Here is a 23,974-nt window from a genome sequence, read left to right as displayed (position 1 = left end):
TCAGTTACAGGGGAAGCTGTTGGAAGATGTGAGTAGAGGAGTACATGATGAAACTTAAGTTTTTAAAAGCTCACTCTGGTGTTAAGTTTTCTGAGTTCTTTATATATCCTAGAGATTACTGCTCTATCTAATGTGCATGTGGCAAAATTTTTCTCCCATTCTGTAGGCTCTCTCTTCACATTAGTGACGGTTTCCTTTGTTGAGAAGAAACTTTTTAGTTTGAATCCATCCCATTTACTGATTCTTGATTTTATTTCTTGTGTCTTTGGAATTGTGTTAAGGAACTCGGGTCCTAAGCTGACATAATGAAGATTTGGGCCTACTTTGTCTTCTATTAGGAGCAGGGTCTCTGTCTAATTCCTGGGTCCTTGATCCACTTCAAATGAGTTTGGGGCAGGGTGAGAGATAGGGGATGCCCTTCAACAGATGAATAAAGAAAATGTGGTTTGTATACACAATTGAATGTTACCCTTAAATAAGAATGAAATTATGGCATTTGAGATAAATGGATGGAGTTGGATAATATCATGCTAAGTGAAGTAAGCCAATCCCCCCAAACCAAAGGCCAAATGTTTTCTCTGATATGCAGATGCTTATCCATAATGTCAGGGTGCTAGGGAAGAATGGAGGAACTTTGGATTGGGCAGAGGGGAGTGAGGGGAGGGGAGGGGAAGTGGGTGTGGGAAGGATAGTGGAATGAGACGGACATTATTACTGTATGTATGTGTATAATTTCATGAATGGTGTGACTCTGCATCATGTACAACAAGAGAAAAGAGAAGTTGTGCTCCATTTCTGGACAATGAGTTGAAAAGTATTCTGATGTCATGTATAACTAATTAGAGAGAAAAAAAAGCTCATTCTGCCTGCAGAGCTGAGAATGAACTGTCAGAGCACAGACTGAATTAATTGGGAATCTCTTAGTCTAGGTGAAAGGTGATAGTGGCTTAGGCCTGAGTATTGGCAGTGAAGGTAGTGAGAAGTGGCCATTGTCTGAATACATATGAAAATTCTTCCAGCTTTTTGTTTTTTTTATTTAGAGACAGGGCCTCACTGAATTGCTTAGGGCCTCACTAAGTTGCTGAGGCTGGCTTTGAACTTCGAATCCTCCTGCCTCAGCCTCCCAAGCCACTGGGATTACAGGTGAGCACCACCTTGTCCTGCTAGGTCCAGGTTTTATAGGGCTCAAAGCTGACATAATCTGGAAAGCCCAATTTGAAGAAATGAATATCAAACTGATCCACAGAATGAGAGTGACCATTGCAAGGAAATCTTAACCTGGGGTCCATGGACTCCCCTTCCCACCTTCTATGGGTAAAATTCAGGAATGCACTTGAGTAGACAAAAAAATGCATGTTAATTTTCATCAGCCTCTAACAGAAATCTAGCACTGTCTTCAATTATAAATGTAAACAGTACACAGCTGTGACAGCACTACCTGTGACTCTGTCACTAATAGACATGACATATGACAGCACAGTGGTGCAGAAAGCTTGGGTTATCACTAATGCCCATCATCCCTATAACATTTTGGTGGTTATAGGGCCTGCCATGAATCTTCCTATTTAGTGCACTAAGAAGCAAATTTACTAGAATATCATAAATTTGTTACTTTAATATTGTGATAACTGACAATGTAATTGGTGTCTTTTGTAATCATATACATTTTTTTAAAAGAGAGAGTGAGAGAGGAGAGAAAGAGAGAGAGAATTTTTAATATTTATTTTTTAGTTCTCGGCGGACACAACATCTTTGTTGGTATGTGGTGCTGAGGATCGAACCCGGGCCGCACGCATGCCAGGCGAGTGCGCTACCGCTTGAGCCACATCCCCAGCCCCTGTAATCATATACATTTTAAAACATCCTTGTGAGAAGAGGTACATAGACTTCATCAGACTGCCACAGAGATTTATAAACACACACACGCGCGCACACACACACACACACACACACACACACACACACACACACATACAAAGGTAAACCCTTGATTTACTGTGAGAAAACAAATCACACAAAAAGTTCAAATTTTGAAAAACTGACAGATATTCAGAAAGACAACATAATATTTTTATGAATTGTCTACCACATCTCAATATTTTTCCCTACTTTTTAAAGTGCAAACTGCTTAGCCACCTCTTCATTCTACAGATATTTACAAAAACATATGTGCCATGCAAGAGGGGTTCCAACTTCTCTCAAAAACTCAAAAAGATCTGGCAGTGCTGGGCCCTCTTCCCAGTATTCATACAAAATGACTTTGGAGCACAATTTTATATGGAATTTTATTCACATGAGGAGTGGATGACTTTTCTGTATAATAGATTCTGGCTCCATCTGTTTTATTTTGTACTTTGTCTCCTGTCCAGTTTACTTCCTATACTGGGTCTTGGAAGTTTATATCATGATGGGAACTCTGACACGACCCCTGTACTAGTGGTGGCACCCAGGGGTGCTCTACCACTGATCTGCACCCCCAGCCCTTTTTTATTTTTATTTTGACACAGGGTCTCACCAAGTTGCCCAGAATGACCTGGCATTTATGATCCTCCTACCTCAATCTCTCCAGTTGCTGGGATTACAGGCATGCCACTGCTGCCCAACTTGACCTCAGACCTTTTAAGTCACTTCTGAGTGATTTGTCATAGTGGGTGGTAGGAGAATTTCGGAAAAATCATTCCTGTGTCTGCATAGCTGGTCATAATTTCACCAAGCATGTGGATGACTGCAGATCCTGTGCACAGAGCCCACTCAACACCAACTAACTGTACTCAGCTCACCTTCCCTTCCCTTGGATTCCAGAAATGCCTGTAGCCACTTCAGTGCCACCCAGTCACAGAGGGAGGGTGACAGAGAGGAAATCAAGGTAAACAGATTCCAATTACAGATACAATATCTTTCATTTGTAAATTTCACATGAACGGTTGGTCTTGGAAGGGCCCAGGCAGCATCACTAGTTTTTCCCTTTCAGGGCTACAATCCTCTGCAGCTAGGTTAGGAGCGACCCAGGGCATATGTTCACCATTGTGGCCTTTCACATCCCAGCCTGCTTTTATTGCATGATGTGACCCATTAGCACCAGTAGCCACTGGAGTTTGTAGCCCCTGTGACCTGCTTCTCTGGCCCCAAATCAACTTTAACAGTACCTCTAAGTGAAGGCTGTTCAGCCCTCCCTGAGATTGGAGTAGATAGAATAGCTGTAGTTAAACATGTTTGTCTTAAGTTGGAGATAAATTGAGAACATTTGTTAAAGTTTAACACAGCAAGGGACTGAATATATAAAAGATCAGTTTAACCAAAGTTCTGATGTATGAATCCAGGGTATGGTGGTGTGTCCTGACTGAGGAGGATGACGGAGCCCTTCTAAGTGGCAATTTCTCTGGAACTTGAACAGTGAATAGCTTTGGGGCGATGGGGGAGGGGGTCGGGATTGAGCTCCATGGAAGACCACCTGCCTGAGGTGGGGTGGGGGCAAAATGGCCTGAGCAGTAAGAAATGGATGCAGGAAAGTGGAGGCTGTGTTGGGGGATGCAGAAGGTTAGCAAGGAAGAGGCTGGAAAAAATGTGTCCTATTGTCTCAGATGAGCAACACCTATGAAAACTTAAATATAGTATGTAATATGTAATTATATAATGTTGTAATATTATAAAATTATAATATAATATTAAATAATATCTTAATATATATAAGCTTCAGATTATGGTTTCCTATCTCTTTTAATGCATTTATGTCAATGTTGTTGAAATATTTGGAGAATTGAAAACTTTGGACTTAATGGGTTAAGTTATTGGAAACTTGTAAGGACTAAAATGTTAATGATTAATAATCTGTTAATATGTAACCTGCTGGGAGTGCCAACACTTTTTAAAAGGACTTTGGAGCCTGGAAGACTTTGGCTCAAAGGTAGTTGGCTTTATTTTTTTAATCATGGAAAATTTCAATAATATAATATACCCCATGTATTCATCTTTTGGCTTCAGTAATTAACCACTCAGAGCCAATCAGGCCTCATCCACATTTCCATTCGCCTCTCCCTTTCTATATTGTTTTAAAATAAATCTCAGAAACAATGTTCTCTGAAAGATTAATACTCTAAAAAACCCCATAATATCATCAATGTCATCCATTTTTTTTTTTGCAGTTTGTTTCAATCAAGATCAGTACAGTACAAAATGAAATCCATACATGCCAATGGTTGATCTTCCTTTTTTTTTTTTCTTTTTGTGTGTGTGTGTGTGTGTGTGTGTGTGTGTCTTTTTTCTTTCAATGTATTTGTGAAAACAAAAACACACCCAAGTTATTTGTCCTTTAGTATTCCCCAGAGTTAGGACTTTGGTGATGGCATCATTGTCTTGTGGCTTAATGCTTCCCCATCTCTGCAGTTGCTGTAGTTTGCTTTGTAGATGTTGATCAGATTCAGGTTTGATCTTGGACCATTTTGTTAATGGCATTATGTTCCCCATCAGGCAGTATGTCATGAAAACCTAGTTGTCTCTTTTTGCAATGTTTCTACTCATTGATAATATCAAGATAGGAATGGATGTTTAATAGTGGAATTTCGGTATACAAGAAGTTCAATAGGCATAGCTATTTTGGAAGACAGAGAAACAAATGTTTTGGTACTTCTTATATGAAATCTTAATCACACAAAGAAGGCAAGTTTTAATATTTTTTTCATATAGCATTGGCTGCATTATTCAGTGGACATTGGCTGAGTGCCTGCTATATACAGAGAACTGAAGTAGGTGGATCCTATGGAGATCTTGGGATTGAATGGATATAGAACCTGTGATCAGGAGTATCTAGGATCCAGTAGAAGAGACAAGAAGATTCAAGATGAAAGAGATCATCACCATAAGAAGGGTAGAGGTAAACATCTGACTTTCTGAGGGGGCCAGTCAATTCTAACTGGGAGGAAAAAAAGAGGTCTTTGTGGAGTCCCCTGAATACTCCCATCCAGCTGATCTGGGTGTGATCTGGAAAGAAAATGACAAAAAGAAGGGCATAGAGGCAGGAGATCCTAGGACATGTCCGAGAAAATGTGACTAGTTCAGTTCGGCTCAAAGGAGGGTAAGAATCATGGGAAATAGAGTTGGAAAATTGGGTTTGGAGTGAAATATCCACCTACTATACTGCCCAACCATTCCTCTCCAAGGCTTTTACTCAAGAGAAATGAAATCCATGTCACTGGAAGGTTTATGCACAATATTCACAGTAAGCAGAAATGAGAACAGCAGCAGGTTTATCTGGGAGCACCACACTGCTGTCTAGAGGGATCCTCACCTGAGTCATTAATGTGGTAGTGAATGGAAAAATATGTGTGAGGGGGAGACTGGCTGTTTTGGGGAGTTTTGTTATTTTCTGTATAGAAAGGTTGAAAAATACAAAATTTGGATTTGTTAACACTGACTGCAGTTTTGATTTGTCAAAATAAAGACACATTAAAAAAAAAGAATGAGAGGAAAATGCAGAACTAATCTACAGTGACCAGCGTAGTGGCTGCTTAGAACCGGGGACACAGGGAATCCTGGGGGCGAGGTGGATGGGGAAAGTGATGGAAAGGCTTTGTGGCTGCACCTTGATGGTGTAAAAACATTCCGTGTGCAAAAACAATTCATTGAAACTCATTGGCTATACACTTTAAATGGATGCCACTTATTGTACATTAGTTATCCATTGATAAAGCTGATTTTTAAAGGCACATTTGGGACACATTATAGAGGTTTTTGAAAGGCAGGCCAAAGTTCTGCAAGCTTTTGAAAAGGAGGGCAAAATGATTGTGTGGCCAGTTCCAAATTCTAAACTAAGCTCAGGCCAAACAGTTACACAACATGTATAGTCCAAAGTCCGGGAAAGAAAGCATTTAGTGGTTTTAAGGAAATTTGACAGAATAATTTTTGTTTATTGAATCTAAAAATGAAATATAATACTCTAATAATATAAGTTGGAAACTGTATTTTATATGTTTTTATTTCCAGCCAACATTTCTAGTAATTCACATTTATTGCATTTACAAAAAAAGTTTTTATAGACCAGATTGGAAATTTAAAGGAAACCAACCCTTCACCACACCGTTTTGAAAGCACCAGCTTCAGAAGAGTGCAAGGCAGCCAGGCACAGTGGTGTATACCTGTAATCCCAGGGACTAGGGGAGGCTGAGGCAGAAGGATTACAAATTTGAGGCTAACCTCAGCAATTTTGTAAGCCCTAAGCAACTTAGCAGGACCCTGCTCAAAACAAACAAAAAATACTAAAAAGGTCAGAATGTTGCTCTGGGTTAAAGAGCCTTGGATTTCAACCCCAGAGAAAAGAAGAAGAAGGAGGAGGAGGAGGAGGAGGAGGAGGAGGAGGAGGAGGAGGAGGAGGAGGAGGAGGAGGAGGAGGAGGAGGAGGAGGAGGAGGAGGAGGAGGAGGAGGAGGAGGAGGAGGAGGAGGAGGAGGAGGAGGAGGAGGAGGAGGAGGAGGAGGAGGAGGAGGAGGAGAAGAAGGAGAAGAAGGAGAAGAAGAAGAAGAAGGAGAAGAAGAAGAAGAAGACAAAACAAGGTTTCACCTTTCTAGTTTATGTAGGGTTATTGAGAAAGAAACAGTGCGTTAATCAAAAACTGCTGTAGCCAGGCCCGGTGGCACTTACCTCTAATCCCAGAGAATCAGGAGGCTGAGGCAGGAGGATCTCAAGTTCAATGCCGGCTTCAGCAATTTAGGAAAGCCCTAAGCAATTTAGTGAGACCCTGTCTTAAAATAAAAAATTGAAAAATGGCTAGGGATGTGGCCCAGTGATTAAGCAATCGTGAGTTCAACTCCTGGTACCAAAAATTTTTTTAAAATAAAAATAAAAGGTTGGCTATAAAGAGACTTGAGGTTTGTGCAAGGAGTGGAAATGTAGAAGGAGTGTCAGTAGCTGGGGCAAATGGCTTTCAAGTGGCAAAGTAATGACAGCCCTCCTGGGTTCAAAGTCCTGCAGTGCTCCCAGAAAGTCGTTCTATATTCAGATTAAAGTCTAGGCTGCTATTAAATAAAAAGGAACAAAACAACGGAGGGGAAAATAGAAGCTTTCTTCTTCTTTTTCTAACCTCCTGCTCTAAGCTGGAGGGATTACTACTTGTTTTAAGAAGTTATGTATCCTTAAGGAAAATGTTATGAAGAAATCTAAGGAAGAAGAGGAAAGTCTAATGTCATAGACACTTCGGAAAAATGTCACTGTGTAAGAGCTCCATATGTGGTGGGTGACAGGACTTGGGCTTTGTGCCTAACAATGCACCACGTGGTTATATAACATACCATACACACCCTCCTTTGGAGCCTGGCTGCCTTGCACAATGACCCACAGCCTGCAGGGACCGAACCCAGAAGACGAAAATAGGTCTATTCTTCAAGCAGAAAGGTGATCAGGGAGAAAACGGCCCTTTAAACATAGGGAGCAATTTCTTTTCTAAGACAAGAAACTTCTGACTGGAGTCTCCCTGTTTGCCCAGGTCCAGGCCTGTGCAGGCAGTCAAGAAAGCACTTTTGAGATTTTAATCGTGTTAAATGAAATAAATTATGTAAAAATGTGTGTCATAGGGGCTGGGGATGTGGCTCAAGCGGTAGCGTGCTCGCCTGGCATGCGTGCAGCCCAGGTTCGATCCTCAGCACCACATACAGACAGAGATGTTGTGTCTGCCGATAACTAGAAAATAAATATTAAAAAATTCTCGCTCTCTCTCTCTCTCTCTTAAAAAAAATGTGTGTCATATATAAAACATAGTACAAATGCAGGAAGCAATGCAGAGTTTCCGAAAACCCCCCAGAAATGTCCATGTGGACTTTTTCACAACACACAACCACATGCTAATAAGTGTTTGCTGGTGACATAAATTGTGGGAGTCACTGCAGTTCTAAAGATCAGAACCGTTCCTTCTCCTCTGAGAGAGTCACCCATTACCAAAATAAGGCTGTGCACCAAACCACCCCCAAACTTAATGGCTTAAAACAATGTCACTTGTTTAAGGTTTTTGTGGATCAGCAATTTAGGCTGAGCTTAGCTGGGCAGTTTGGCTCTCAGGTGGTTTGGGGAAGACCTACACAATCCTCAGCTATCAGCCACCAGGTCCACTGACCACTATCACCCACTAGGTCCACTGACCACTCAGGGGTGTTTTCCTCAGCTGGCACAATTCATCTTCTTCTGCTTGGTCTCTCCTCCCCAGTAGGCAGCCCAGGAGTGTTCTTGTGGGGAGACAGTGTTTGGAGAGAGAGATTAGATGGACTCACAAGGTCTCTGGAGGCCTCATCTTGGAACCGTCACATCAACACTTCTATTACAGTCCCACTGTCAAAACAAGTCACAAGATTGGTGAGAAATAGATTTCATGCCTTGGAGAAAAAAGTTACAAAGCCTCATTGCAAAGGGCAGGATCTAGAGAGGCCATTGATGCTACCAGTATCACCTGTCCCAATTGAAACATTTCAACCTGGCCTTTATTGAAGTTGGGTGAGCCATCTTTTTCTAAGAAGGAATATAAACAAGCTGCCTCTGATCAATATAATGAGGCGAGGTTGGTCCAATTGTGTTTGGCTTCAGTTCGAACTAAATCTCAGCAGGAGGTTAGGCAGAATCCAAGACACACCAGGGTGGGGTGACAGTGAGAAAATAGAATGAGGGCCCAAGCAAGCAGAGAAGGAAATGATATACTGCAAACATATCTGAAGTCTCCAGAGAAACCATCAAGTCACAAGATTCAAAGACTTTACCTACCTGCCACTCAACAGGTGAATGGATAAAGAAAATGTTGTACACATACACAATGGAATATTACTCATATAGAAGAATATTACTCAACTGTAAAGAAGAATGAATTTATGGCATTTTCTAGTAAATGGATGGAACTGGAGACTATCATGCTAAGTGAAATAAGCCAATCCCCAAAAATCCAAAGGTAGAACATTCTCTCTGATATGCAGATGCTAACATACAATGCAGGGGTGCAGGATTTCATTGGATTAGACAAAATGGAATGAAGGGAAGGAAAGAAGGATTGGAATAGGAAAGACAGTAGAATGAATTGGATATAACTTTCCTATGTTCATAAATGAATGCACCACCAATAAAACTACACATCATGTACAATCACAATAAGGGGATCCTGATTGGAATAAGTTATACTCCATGTATGTGTAATATGTCAAAATACACTCTACTGTCATATATATCTAAAAAGAATAAATAAATGAATTTTTTCAAGACTACCTACTATCTTGTGCTTTGATGCAGCCCTGACCTCTGTGAAGGGATAAATGTTCCAGAATGGTCTCTCTCTTTGCCACATTGATCGTTCCATAAAAAACGTGTTCACAGGGAAGTCCTGTCAGTGCCTGATGGATAGCCTGGGTGGTAGTTGGGAAATTCTTCTCTTGTCCATCTGGAGCACCCTAAGACTGGATCTTCTTAGCTCCTCTCAGGAGGGAGAAGACAATGGCCTCCAATGTCTTTAGCATTGGCAAATCACAAAGGTGATCTATCTATATCTATTTATCTATATCTATATCTATGTCTATGTCTATATGTGTGTGTGTGTATATGTATATGTATGTATGTATGTATGTGTATATATATATATATATATATATATATATATATATATATATATACACACACACACATATATATACTTTTTTTATCCATTCATCTGTTTAAGGGCAGCTAGGTTGGTTCCATAGTTTAGCTATCGTGAATTGAGCTGCTATAAACACTGGTGTGGCTGCTGATTTTAAGTCCTTTGGGTATAAACTGAGATGTGGGATAGCTGGGTCAAATGGTGGTTCTATTCCAGGTTTTCTGAGGAATCTCCATAATGCTTTCCATAATGGTTGTACCAATTTGCGGTCCCACCAGCAATGTATTAGTGTACCTTTCTCCCCATATCTTCAAGAATATTTATTGTTGTTTGTATTCTTGGTAATTGCCATTCTGACTGAGGTGACATGAAATCTAAGTACTTTTGATTTGCATTTCTCTAATTGCTAAAGATGTTGAACATTTTTTCATATATTTGTTGATACATTGTATTTCTTCTTCTGTGAAGTGTCTGTTCAGTTCCTTAGCCTATTTATTGACTGGGGTTTTTTGTTGTTGTTGTTTGTTTGTTTGTTTGTTTTTGTGTGTGTGTGTGTAAAGTTTTTTGAGTTCTTTATATATCCTGGAGATTAATGCTCTGAGTGCATGTGGTAAAGATTTTCTCGCGTTCTGCAGGCTCTCTCTTTATGTTATTGGGTTGTTTTTTTTTTTCTGAAAAGAAGCTTTTTAGTTTGAATCTGTCCCATTTATTGATTCTTGATTTTACTTCTTGCATCTTAGGAGTCTTGTTCAGGAAGTCAGGTCTTAAGCCAACATGGTGAAGATTTGGGCCTACTTTTTCTTCTGTTAGGTGCAGGGACTCTGGTCTAGTGCCTAAGTCTTTGATCCACTTTGAGATGAGTTTTGTGCAAGGTGAGAAGTAGGAGTTTAATTTCATTTTGTTACATGTGGATTTCCAATTATCCCAGCACCGTTTATTGAATAGGCTGTGTTTTTGGTGCCTTTGTCTAGTATAAAACATAGTCTTTTTAAAGATAGTTTATATATATATATACACACACACACACATATACACATGTATCTGCATCTGTATATGTTTATATATTTTCTTTTTGACACCAGGGATTGAATTCAGGTGTGCTTAACCACTGAGCCACATCCCCAGCCCTTTTTTAAATATTTTATTTTGAGACAGGGTCTCACTAAGTTGCTTAGGGCCTCAGTAAGTTGCTGAGCCTGGCTTTGAATTCACGATGCCTCAGCCTCCTTAGCTGCTGGGATTACAGGTGTACACCACCACACCCAGCAGTTGAATATAATTTAAAATTTAAAATATTTTTATATTTACATGTATACATGTAATAATTATTATATATTTATGGGGAGCAGTGTGATATATCAATACATGTATATATGCAATGTGCAATGATCGCATCAGGATAATTGGCATATCCATCACCTCAGACATTTATCCTGTTGGGAGCATTTAAAATCCTCTCTACTAGCTATTTGAAATATGCAATTAATTGTCATCAACTATAGTTATCCTCCTATCCAACTGCACCCCTGTACCCATTAACCATCCTTTCTTCATCCCCCTCTCCCTTAAAACATGTTCTGTGCATGTGTGTGTGGTACTGGGGATTAACCCAGGGGCCCTTTACCACTGAGCTATATCCCAACTCTTTTTATTTTTATTTTGAGACAAGGTCTCACTAAGTTTCTGAAGCTGAACCTCAAACTTGTAATTGTCCTGCCTCAGCCTCCTGAGTTGCTGGGATCACAGGCATGCACCATCAGGCCCGGTGCCTAAAATATATTATCAAATCCTTTTCTCATGGCTGCATCAAAGTCAGAGAACAGTGCACAGGCATCCTGTGTGTTGTGCTGATTCACAGCAGAGATCAGTATTCTTAGAATTTCTCATGGTGAAGGTACCCCCATATACCTTCCATTTACCAAATGAGTCAACAAGGCATGTATCAGTATCTTTGCTATGTGAAGATTCTGAGGCCTGAAGAGATGCTGCAAAAGGGGCGAGACTTTAGTTAGAACCCAGATTTCAAAATAACACTACTGTACTCTAGCCATTCCTCATGCCCTCTTCCAGACTTAGAAGTCTGCCAAACTGATGCAAAAGGATATCTTTCATTTGTTTTAGCAGATCTAAAATGGAATTTCAAAAAAAGAAAAAGGAATTGAGAAGGAAAATATCTACTGCTCAAATCAGATTCTGAAACATCTGGTGTGCAAAGTGAGAAAAAGGTATCACAATGCAAGTTCCTGTATGTGAATCCAAAATCTAACAGCAGCGGTGTATGCACGGGAGACAGACCTACTTTGCAGCAGAGGTCATGAAAAGATAACTTAGGAGTTTAGCTATCAGAAAGCTCAATATGAGTCACCTGTGTGATATCATTACCCACAAAAAGCAAATGTAATTTTAGGTTGCCTTAAACTATTATTGCTCTAAGATATTATGTGGAAAAGGAGGCCATCCACACTTGGAGAAATGCAGGGCATTCAAGGCTACTTGGTTAGGAGGGATGTGAATCGAGGGTCCTGAGCATGGGGTGGGATCATTAGTTGACTTATAAGACTCTTTTCTACACTGGTGCTTTGTATTTGTTTTAGCAAGAGAGCAGCAACCGCAACCCAGCCATGCTGGCTATTTTCCTTTCAGTTATGCAATGGACTCATTTCCCTTCCATGATTTCTGAAGTAGTGGCTCTTCAACCTTCAATAGGTAGACCCCAGAGGAGCTATAAAAATGATGGACATTCTGAACTGTGCACAGTGGTCCATGCCTAGAGTCCCAGCTACTTGGTAGATGTGTCTCTGTATGGTGTGTATGTAGGTATGGTGTGTCTATATTAGCTTTCCATATGTTTATCAAGTACTTATAGTTCCTTCTCTGAGAACTCTCTGATTTAACCCCTTGCCCATTTTTCTACAAGTTTCTGGTCTTTTTTTTTTAATTGATTGTTCAAAACATTACAGAGCTCATGATATATCATCTTTCATACATTTGACTCAATTGGGTTTTGAACTCCCATTTTTACCCCAAATACAAATTGCAGAATCACATCGGTTACACACTCACATTTTTACATAATGGCATATTAGTGACTGTTGTATTCTGCTACCATTCCTATCCCCTACTATCCCCCCTCCCCTCCCCTCTTCCCTCTCTACCTCCTCTGCTGTTGTTCGATTCTCTCCCCTTATTTTTTCCCTCCCCCTTGCCCTTCACAACCTCTTATAATTTTGTGTATCATTGAAGGTCTCCTACCATTTCCATATGCTTTCCCTTCTCTCTCCCTTTCTCTCCCCCCATTCGTCTTTGTTTACTGTTAGTCTTTCCCTCATGCTCTTCCTTCCTGTTCTGTTCTTAGTTGCTCTCTTTATATCAAAGAAGACATTTGGCATTTGTTTTTTAGGGATTGGCTAGCTTCACTTAGCATAATCTGTTCTAATGCCATCCATTTCCCTGCAAATTCTATGATTTTGTCATTTCTTAGTGCTGCATAATACTCCATTGTGTATAGATGCCACATTTTTTAATCCATTCATCTATTGAAGGGCATCTAGGTTGGTTCCACAGTCTAGCTATTGTGAATTGTGCCGCTATAATCATTGATGTGGCAGTATCCCTATAGTACGCTCTTTTAAGGTCCTCAGGGAATAGTCCGAGAAGGGCGATACCTGGGTCAAATGGTGGATCCATTCCCAGCTTTCCCAGGAATCTCCATACTGCTTTCCAAATTGGCCTCACCAATTTGCAGTCCCACCAGCAGTGTACAAGTGTACCCTTTTCCCCACATCCTTGCCAGCACTTATTGTTGTTTGACTTCATAATGGCTGCCAATCTTACAGGAGTGAGATGGTATCTTAGGGTAGTTTTGATTTGCATTTCTCTGACTGCTAGAGATGGTGAGCATTTTTTCATGTACTTGTTGATTGATTGTATGTCCTCCTCTGAGAAGTGTCTCTTCAGGTCCTTGGCCCATTTGTTGATTGGGTTATTTGTTATCTTATTGTTTAATTTTTTGAGTTCTTTGTATATTCTGGATATTAGGGCTCTATCTGAGGTGTGGGGGGTAAAAATTTGTTCCCAGGATGTAGGCTCTCTATTTACCTCTTTTATTGTTTCTCTTGCTGAGAAAAAACTTTTTAGTTTAAGTAAGTCCCATTTGTTTATTCTTGTTATTAACTCTTGGGCTATGGGCGTCCTATTAAGGAATTTGGAGCCCAACCCCACAATATGTAGATCGTAGCCAACTTTTTCTTCTATCAGACGCAGTGTCTCTGATTTGATATCTAGCTCCTTGATCCATTTTGAGTTAACTTTTGTGCATGGCGAGAGAAAGGGATTCAGTTTCATTTTGTTGCATATGGATTTCCAAATTTCCCAGCACCATTTGTTGAAGATGCTATCCTTCCTCCATTGCATGTTTTTAGCCCCTTTATCAAATATAAGATAGTTGTAACTTTGTGGATTAGTCTCTGTGTCCTCTATTCTGTACCATTGGTCCACTGCCTGTTTTGGTACCAGTACCATGCTGTTTTTGTTACTATTGCTTTGTAGTACAGTTTGAACTCTGGTATCGCTATACCTCCAGATTCACACTTCCTGCTTAGAATTGCTTTTGCTATTCTGGGTCTTTTATTTTTCCATATGAATTTCATGATTGCTTTATCTATTTCTACAAGAAATGCCGTTGGGATTTTGATTGGCATCGCATTAAACCTGTAGAGAACTTTGGGTAATATCGCCATTTTGATGATGTTAGTTCTGCCTATCCATGAACAGGGTACATTTTTCCATCTTCTGAGATCTTCTTCTATCTCTCTCTTTAGGGTTCTGTAGTTTTCATTGTATAAATCTTTCACCTCTTTTGTTAGGTTGATTCCCAAGTATCTTATTTTCTTTGAGGATATTGTGAATGGAGTGGTTTTCCTTATTTCCATTTCAGAGGTTTTGTTGCTGATATACAGGAATGCCTTTGATTTATGCGTGTTGATTTTATAACATGCCACTTTGCTGAATTCATTTATTAACTCTAGCAGCTTCTTTGTAGACCCTTTTGGGTCTGTTAAATATATTATCATGTCATCCGAAAATAGCGATAATTTAATTTCTTCTTTTCCTATTTTTATGCCTTTAATTTCTTTTGTCTGTCTAATTGCTCTGGCTAGTACTTCGAGAACTAAATTGAATAGAAGTGGTGATAGAGGGCATCCCTGTCTTGTTCCAGATTTTAGAGGGAATGCCTTCAGTTTTTCTCCGTTTAGGATGATGCTAACCTGAGGTTTAGCATATATAGCTTTTACAATGTTGAGGTAAGTTCCTGTTATCCCTAGTTTTTCTAGTGTTTTGAACATAAAGGGATGCTGTACTTTGTCAAATGCTTTTTCTGCATCTATCGAGATGATCATATGGTTCTTGTGGTCTTTTATCTTATTGATTTATAGTGCTTGGAGATAATCCTCCATGGATCTATCATGTTCTTGCATGGTGAAGGCCTTATTTCAGGAAAAGGACATATTTTAATACAAATAGTCTGAGAAGTTGGAGATTTAGAGGTGTAACTTCTCAGAGGGATCTCAGGGTCATAAACCCAGAATCACCTTCCCTGTCTGCTCCAGAGATTAGTTTACAATCCAGGGTAATGAGTAATGTCCCCATTCAGGGGAACAGCTATGCTAGCAGCTTTATAGAAGCTCAGGGTCTCCTAATTTGGGGGCATGTGCAGTGGCATCTGACCATCACATGACCTTGGGGGATGAGGCATAGGAATCAATGCAAGATGTTGCTGTCTGCTATTTTAGCATGAGTAATAAACCGTCTATATCTTTGACCCAGATGTCTATGTCTTTGGTTGGAATATGTTGAATAAGGAGGAGTGCTTGAGCCCGAAGTTGGGTAAGCCTGGACAGCATAGCGAGACTCATTTAAAAAATGAAAGTTGGTCTTGTGATTCACTAGGTATGGTGTGTCTATATTAGCTTTCCATCATCACAACAAAATACCTGAGATAATTCATGTATAAAGAGAAAAGGTTTACTTTGGCCCTGTTGCTTGGCCAAAACAGCACATCGTGGTAGGAGTGCATGGTGGAGCAAAGTCCCTCAACTTATCTCCAGAAGTGAAGAGAAAGAGACTGGGGTCCTACAATCCCCTTCAAAGGCACACCCACAATGAATTAATAATCTCCCACGAAGCCCCATCTCCTAAAGATCCCATCACCTCCCTATAGCCCTCCCCTGGGACTAAGCCTTAGCACCTAGGTCCTTGGGGGACACTCATTCAAGCCATAGCAGGTGTGGTATGGATCTTGGCATTTTAAAAAATGGAGTTTATTTAATGACAAGCTAATACATTTGTGATTCAAAATCATAAAAAGTAGACTAGAAAATCTTCTGAGGCGTTTCTAGTTTTCTTCCAGAAATTTTCTCTGTGTTTCTTTCTGGAGACATTCTATGCAGAGACTAGTCAATTAGCTTTTTCTTTTCAACATACTACTCTGCTCCTTACCTTTTTACATAAAAATGCACATTATTTCATTCACTAGATAAAGAGCACTTCATTCTTATAACTGCATCTGTGTGTGTGTGTACCTGTGTGTGTGTGTGTGTGTGTGTGTGTGTGGTCCTGGAGATTGAATTCCAGGGGTGCTCTATCACTAAGATACACCTCCAATCCTTTTTATTTTTATTTTGAGACAGGATCTCACTAAGTTGCTGAGGCTGGCTTCGAACCTGTGATCTTCCTGCCTCAGCCTTTGGAGCTCTGGGATTATAGGGGTGTGCCATCATACCCAGAATTACATTGAATATTTCAATTTATACAGTACCATAATTTATCAAACTGCCTTCTGTTGATAAGTACTTACCTCAATCTTTGCTATCCTAAATAGTACTTCAAAGAAATTCTTTCTATGACACACCAATTCTTTGGCAGTGATATTCCCAGAAACCCAAAAACTGTGTCAATGGCTATGCCCCCTATATGGGTTCCACTCTCTCACACTCTCCACTCCTATGTCTGGGAGGGCTTGTTTCCCTGAAGCCTCTGCAAACAGAGGGGTAGCCAAATGTCTTATCTTTGCCCATTGGTAGGTGAGATACAGTATCAGAGGGTGATTTTAATTTGTATTTCTTGTATTATGAGTGAGGCTGGGTATTTTTCCATATATTTATCAATTTCTTATAGTTCCTGCTCTGAGAACTCTCTGATTATACCCCTTTGCCCATTTTTCTACAAGTTTCTGGTCTTTTTCTCATTGATTTGTAGTGCTTGGAGATAATCCTCCATGGATCTATCATGTTCTTGCATGGTGAAGGCCTTGTTTCAGGAAAAGGACATATTTTAATACAAATAGTCTGAGAAGTTGGAGATTTAGAGGTGTAACTTCTCAGAGGGATCTCAGGGTCATAAATCCAGAATCACCTTCCCTGTCTGCTCCAGAGATTAGTTTACAATCCAGGGTAATGAGTAATGTCCCCATTCAGGGGAACAGCTATGCTAGCAGCTTTATAGAAGCTCAGGGTCTCCTAATTTGGGGGCATGTGCAGTGGCATCTGACCATCACATGACCCTTGGGGGATGAGGCATAGGAACCAATGCAAGATGTTGCTGTCTGCTATTTTAGCATGAGTAATAAACCGTCTATATCTTTGCCCCAGATGTCTATGTCTTTGGTTGGAATATGTTGAAACCATGGTAAGCTCATTTGTTAGTTTGCAAATAGGGTCAAATCTCAGCTCCTTTACAGTTTCTGACAATGTGTAGAAACTCCTCTGTAATAAGGATTGCAAAGAATTCCACCTATATTTTTAAAAGTCATAGCAAATAGTTCTGAAGTAAGGCCAGGGATGAGACAAAGATGCTGCATCCTTCGAGATTCAGCCAAATGCCACATCTCCCACTAAGCAGTTGTGTGTTGGACCTAACTTTGGAATCTTGAGTAGGATTAAAAAAAAATCTATTATGCAGTAGAAAATGCAAAGAGCATTAAAATTAACCAGACACTGAAAGAAAAGCTAAACATTTACAAACATTAAATGCTTTGAAAAATAGTCATTTCACAATTAAGATAGCAGAGAAGCATTTCACATTACCCTGAGATGAAGTACCCTAACCTAAACTCCACTATGGCTAAGGGCTCATGAGGAAAGCCTTCAGAGAGAAGACCCTGTGGTTCCTCGGGTCAACACATTGTCTGATTATCCACTTTATCCATATTTAATGATTGCCTTTGAGAGATCTGGAGCAAGCCAGGTGCAGTGGTGCACATCTGCAGTCCCAGAGACTTGGGAGGCTGAGGCAGGAGGATCACTTGTTCAAGGCTAGCCTCAAAAACTTAGTGAGATATTGTCTCAAAATAGCCTAAAAAGACAGGAGCAATCTAGGGAGAAATACAATCCAAAGCATGTTGGGGACCCATGAAGCTCATTATTTGCTCCCCAGTAAATCCTTGCTGAGTGCTAGCTGTGTTCTACTGGTCAAGAAGGAAGATTAAGAAAACCCCATCCCTATTTTCAGGAGTAGTGTAAAAGAGAGGGAATTCAGTGATTTCCATTGAGGAGAGAAGGGCTCATATCACTTGTTTGTGAGTGTTAAGTAGGATAGTTAAAAGAACTTGGGGGTGTGGTGGTGCATGCTTATAATCTTAGAGACTCAGGAGGCTGAGGCAGGAGGAGTGTAGGTTCAAGACCAGCCTCAGTTATTTAGCAAGACCCTAAGCAACTTTGTGAGACCCTATCTGTGGGGAGCAGTGACTTGGATCAGGATCTCTGACTGTCTCGAAGCAGGAGCCTGCACTTGCGCTGGGAACTTCTTGTGCAAAAGTTCAGGTCAAGTTCACCCCAGTTGCTATGGTGATGCCCTGCTTAACGAGGTTCTGTGAAAGTCAGGAGACTGCCAGTCTTGACCCTGAGTTCAGACACCAACTGCCAGGGGTAGAGAATTATGAGCGCAAAAAGATAATTATAATTGGCTGTGAGTCTTCAACCTTCAATCCTTCATGCTTTGAAGAAACTTCCTCACAGAAAACCCTTTTGATGATAAAACCTATATATAAACATGCTGAGCTAGCTCTGGATCATTGTTGCTCCATCAGAGGACAATGTCCCTCCTGGTCCCAACTCTCTCTCTCTCTCTCTCTCTCTCTCTCTCTCTCTCTCTCTCTCTCCCCCCCCTCCTCTAATCTCCCATCACCCACTGCCAGTTTCTAAACCAACGGTGGTGCAGTTTGTGGCACCTGTATCAAAATTAAAAATTTTAACAAAAGGAGCTGGGAACATAGCTCTGTGGTAAAGCACCCCTGTGTTCAACCCCCAGTGCCAAAAAAAAAAAAAAATGTATAAACTCTTCCAAGTTGAAGTGGTACTAGGCATGGTAGTGAATGCCTATAATCTCAGTGATTCAGGAAGCTGAGGCAAGAGGATCCTGAGTTCAAAACCAGCCTCAGCACCTTAGTGAGGACTTAAGTAACTTATCAAGACCCTTTCTCAAAATAAAAAATTAGAAGGAGTGGGGTTGTGGCTTAATGCTTAAGCACCCCTGAGTTCAATCCCTGGTACAAAATGAAACAAAACAAAATATGAAGTGGCCCACCCTTGAAGGCTGGGTATAAAAGAATAAGAATTTTTCAGGAGGGGAAAGTTCAAGGGGCAAATCAGGGTCAGAACATTTATGTTTCACCTGGCAACTGAGGATGAATGGGAGGGGAGCAGGTAAGGCTGAACAGGCAGCAAGTGGCCCAATTAGGAAGGACTTTGAACAGAATTTCATCATAGGTTTATATGGAAAGAAATAGTTTCTTAACAACTTCAAAAAAAACTTTTCACTTATACCTTACCAAGTCCTATACCTAGTTACAAAGTAGACATTCAATGCTCAGTGCCCAGCTGGAAATTTAGGTACATCCTCTTGATAATCACCCTTGACGAGATGGTCATTCCATCAAATGGGTCATTTCTGCTCTGTGTGCTCAGGAATATTAGCCATGATTTTTTTTTTTTTAGACACAGGGGGTTGAACCCAATGGTGCTCTGCCATTGAGCTATACCCAGCCCTTTTTATTTTTTGAGACAGGGTCTCACTACATTGCTGAGGTTGGGCTTGAACCTGCAATCCTTCTGCCTGAACCTCCCAAGTAGTTAGGATTTAGGCCTGTACCATTGCTCTTGACTGGAACTTTAGCTATGATTTAGAAAAAGAAATGTTTGTCTGGGATATCAGTCTCAATTATTCTCATATTTCTTTGTTGGAGAAGAGCCAAATGTAAAAATCCATATATTCAAAGCTTTTATCTGCATTTTTAATTTATTAGATTAAATCACATTCATTGGTCAACGTCCTGTTATTCAAAGAACTTCACTGTCAACAAGTTACCTCTGCCTCTCCTCTTACCTTGCTTCACCTGCCACTAATTATCAACCTTCAACAGAATATACACATACCTCTCTCATCTACCCAGGCATGCATCTGGGACTGGTTACACAATCTGTGGGGCCCAGTGCAAAATAAAAAATGCAGCATCCTCTTATTAAGAATTGCAAAATGGCTGGGCACAGTGGCACATGCCTAAATTCCCAGTGGCTCAAGAGGCTGAGGCAGAAGGATCACAAGTTCAAAGCCAGCCTCAGCAATTTACTGAGGCCCTAAGCAACTCAGGTGAGACCCTGTCTCAAATAAAATATAAAAAGGACTGGGGATGTGCCACAGTGGTCAAATGCCCTGGGTTCAATCCCCAGTATCAAAAAAAAAAAAAAAAGTTAACACAGGCAGGAGATTGACTGGAGGGTAATAAAAAGTGGCTTGAGATAAAAGCAGACTGAGGGATTAGAAGAGAAGAATTATCCAGCAAAATTTTCATAGGATCTTTGATAGTTGAAGCTAATCAGTAGTTGAAAGATTTGCACAACTCACACACCCAATTTATATAGGGTTTAGTGAATGCCTAGAAAAATGAGCCTCCATGTTGCTCTTGGGATGCTAATGGGGGATTTCAGGACGTGTTACCCCCAAATATGTCATCTTGGTGTTTGAAAATAACAGAAGCAGCAGGAAGACACCCCTCCTTTCCCTTTCTTCCTTCTTCCTTAAAACAGATCATAATACTCTCATTTGAGAGGTGCCCTTCATATCCCCAGAGCAAAGGAACATCAGTATCTCTGAAGACAGGGACACTGAGGGAATCTGAGCAAACAGGCCTTGCTAAGTTTCCCCCATCTGTTTCCATTAGATCACACCCCTGTGTCCACTCTTCACCAACCCTAAGCATACAAAGATTAAATTATATTCTTAAAAAAAAAAACAACAACCCCCCAAACCCAAGCATAAACATAGGCAAGTTTACCTGTTTCTTTGGGTCTTCATTTCTTCATGGAAGCTCCTGTGTCATGTAAAACTTACATTAAAAAAAAATAGTACATGCTTTTCTCTCGTTAATGTGTCCTTTGTTAGAGGGGCCTCAGCCTTGAGCCTAGTGATGATGGTAAGGAAAGAACTTTCCTCCACCAGAGGAAGTCTGTGCAGCTCTCACACCCCCAGTCCCACCCTCCCTTGTCTATTGAGCAGAGGGGAACAGGTTGCATGTTACTTAACCACATTTCAGAGGCTTAGTCACTTTTACTTTTAATAGATGCCAGCAGCTGGTGTTACCGTTGTACCGATCCCATGGCTGTCACCCAGCCCATGTTCCACCTGACAAAATTCACTGCTGTGAATTCCCCTCGAGTTTATACACCAGGGGAGGCTTCGGAAGAAAGGCGTGCTAGGATCACGATGGAGAAAGGTTATAATGCATCACACCAGCCTCTGAGTTGACTTAGCTTCCTATTTTATACTCACCATTTGTTGACACATTGTTCCACCTCAGTGAGGTTGTCGAAAAAGGTATCTGTGAGACAGGAGGATTGCAAGTTCAAAGCCGGCCTCAGCAACTTAGCAAGGTCCTAAGCAATTCAGTGAGACCCTGTCTCAAAATATAATACAAAAAAGGGCTGGGGCGTGGTGCAGTGGAGCACGCCTATAATCCCAACTGCTCAGGAGGCTGAGGCAGGAAGATTGCAAGTTCAAAGCCAGCCTCAGCAATGGTGAGACATTAAGCAACTCAGTGTGACCCTGTCTCTAAACAAAATACAGAACAGGGCTGGGGATGTGGCTCAGTGGTAGAGTGCCCCTGAGTTAATCTCCAGTAACTACCCCTGCCCCCCCCAAAAAGAGGGCTGGGATGTGGCTCAGTGATTAAGCACCCCTGGATTCAATCCCTGGTACAAATAAATAAATAAATAAATAAATAAATAAATAAATAAATAAATAAAGGTGTCTCTTTTCTTTCTAATTTCATGCACAGTACTTTTTCTTTTTAACCAGCCAGCTTTTTCCCCAGGTTGAATATTAGTTCAAGTATTTGCTTGCACGATAAATCGGTAGTTCTTAAAGGAAAACCCCCAAATCAATGTATTCAAGGAAAGGGAAATTACAAGTATTGCTGTTTTGAGTAGTGGTCCAGAAAATACCATCTTTCTCTGCGGATTTCCAAATCTCTTCCAGCTAGAGAATGGCAGACTATGCACTGGGTAGAATTATTTCATAACCCTATGCTCTCAATGAGGCCATGTGCAAGTTGCATTTGATAATAAACTATGATTTATCTGTCACCTTTACACATGAGGACAATTACCACATACATGACTAGACTTCTAGTATCCAAATGAATGTCAGAACCAAAGACTGTCTAGTAGCGCTACAGGACTATTTTCTAAAATACTTTACTAAGGCACTGGGTTGTAGCTCAGTGGTAAGAGTGTATGCTTAGCATGTGAGAAGCCCTGGGCTCCCCCCAGCCCCAGCTAAAAAACAAACACAGAAACTAGAAAAATTGTACTTTAAAAGTGGAGTATGAACTGTCTCTGTATGTTTTCTCCCAGTCAGGGGACTCCTCCAGTGAGTTACCCAATGTCTTAATTTTCATTTTGTTTGTAACTTGTTACTTGCACAAGAAAAAACATTGCACAGTGTTTTCTATCTGTGCTCTCTGCTTGACCTCTAAGCTCATAAAAGAGCAGAATGCAGACTTCAAGGGACACCGAGTGTATCACAGGAGGAAGAAAGGCAGTAATTGAGGGAAACATTGACAAGTTACTTTGGAAAGAATTTTCCTCTAGTCTCCAATTTAATATTTTTCTCATTGAACTGTATCACCCCTGCTATTGCCATCTATCCTAGCTGGTGACCTATTCTGGGTTCACAAATCTGACTACTCCAATAACTTAAGAAATGGCAAAGAAAGCACGCACACACACAGAAGTACCTTTTCAAAATCCAGGATGGCTCTCCAACCTTAGGGGTCCATGGAAAGAGAGAGCTACTGGAATTCTTTATTTCTTATATATAAGGGACACACACACACACACACCGGCAAGTTCCATGGAACATTCTATCCCCAAAAAGGCAAAGAGGTAGGATTACAAAGGAACAGGTGAGTGTAACTCAATCCCACAGGGTGATGCCTACTCTTGGAGCCACGCCTCATTATCCAAGCGGAGGTAAAGCCCAAGTTATTGAGGGGCGCAATAATTGTTCTGTATCTCTTGCTCAGGACTTAAGGGTGTGTATTTCCAGAGTGACTCCCGATACCCTGCCAGAACCACATCCACACCAGAGCTTCTCATGGCCCAGCATATAGAATTGCAAGTGGCAACCTCCAGGCACAATGATATGAAATCATGTATAACAGGAGGAATTCATGGCCTACAGTCTCTCAAAAACAAACAAAACCAACCAACCAAACAAACAAAAACCCTGAATATCCTCTTAGTTAAAAACATGCACCTGCAGTACTCCAAGATCTATTCTGGATTGCTGACTTACATATGGTTGGTTGTATATCATTGCTGCCATGGCCAAGGAATGGACTTGGAGGAATTCCGTGGATAAATATAAACTGTCAACATGATTTTTAACTTATCTGCACAGTCCAAGAATCTAGCTTATTGGGGTGGCTCTCACAGCAGTTTTAAGCTTTTATTCAGTAGAAGGTATATAGGACTTCTACTTCTTTATGTTGAACAATTCAAGGACTTCTTGAAATAATGATTATTAAATGTTTCCAAAAATATCAAGTTACACCCTCAGTTCTTATGGGCAAAGTCTCCAGAAATACATGCTAATTGCCACAAAGCTGGAGCTCTTTGGGGGGTGGGGTGTAGATTTGTGCCCTTTAGCAGGCTGTTAACTGTATACTTCTACCATAGGATCGAGGATCATGCAGTAGTGACCTACAGTTTGTTGTAAATCACCAATCACTATGATACCAATGAATTCAAATCCACCTGAGTTTAGTTCCATTTTACTCAGAGTATAGACTACCAGACAAGGTCACTCCATTTTACATGTGAGCACA

At 40.6% G+C, this 23,974-nt stretch overlaps 1 protein-coding gene across 19 annotated transcripts in view; it reads right to left on the bottom strand.

The window, feature by feature from the left end:
- KCTD4 (potassium channel tetramerization domain containing 4) overlaps nucleotides 1-22,974 on the bottom strand; it is a 128,445-nt gene extending 105,471 nt beyond the window's left edge. For 4 of the 19 annotated variants that reach the window (XM_081298761.1, XM_081298760.1, XM_081298756.1 and 1 more), the window contains exons 1-3: nucleotides 22,883-22,952; nucleotides 21,418-21,466; nucleotides 8,124-8,309 (exon numbers count right to left, since the gene is read on the bottom strand). The gene's annotated coding sequence lies outside the window, so the exon portion shown is untranslated. Of the gene's footprint in view, nucleotides 1-6,628; nucleotides 7,668-8,123; nucleotides 8,310-20,923; nucleotides 21,092-21,417; nucleotides 21,542-22,882 lie in introns of those variants that run through there. The other 15 variants (XM_081298755.1, XM_081298745.1, XM_081298757.1 and 12 more) reach the window with 10 other exon arrangements.
- Nucleotides 22,975-23,974: the final 1,000 nt, after the last annotated feature.

Source organism: Spermophilus citellus (assembly GCF_964194105.1).
Source record: "Spermophilus citellus genome assembly, chromosome: 1".
Taxonomy (NCBI): Eukaryota; Metazoa; Chordata; class Mammalia; order Rodentia; family Sciuridae; genus Spermophilus; species Spermophilus citellus.
This window is presented reverse-complemented; position numbering and strand designations above follow the sequence as displayed.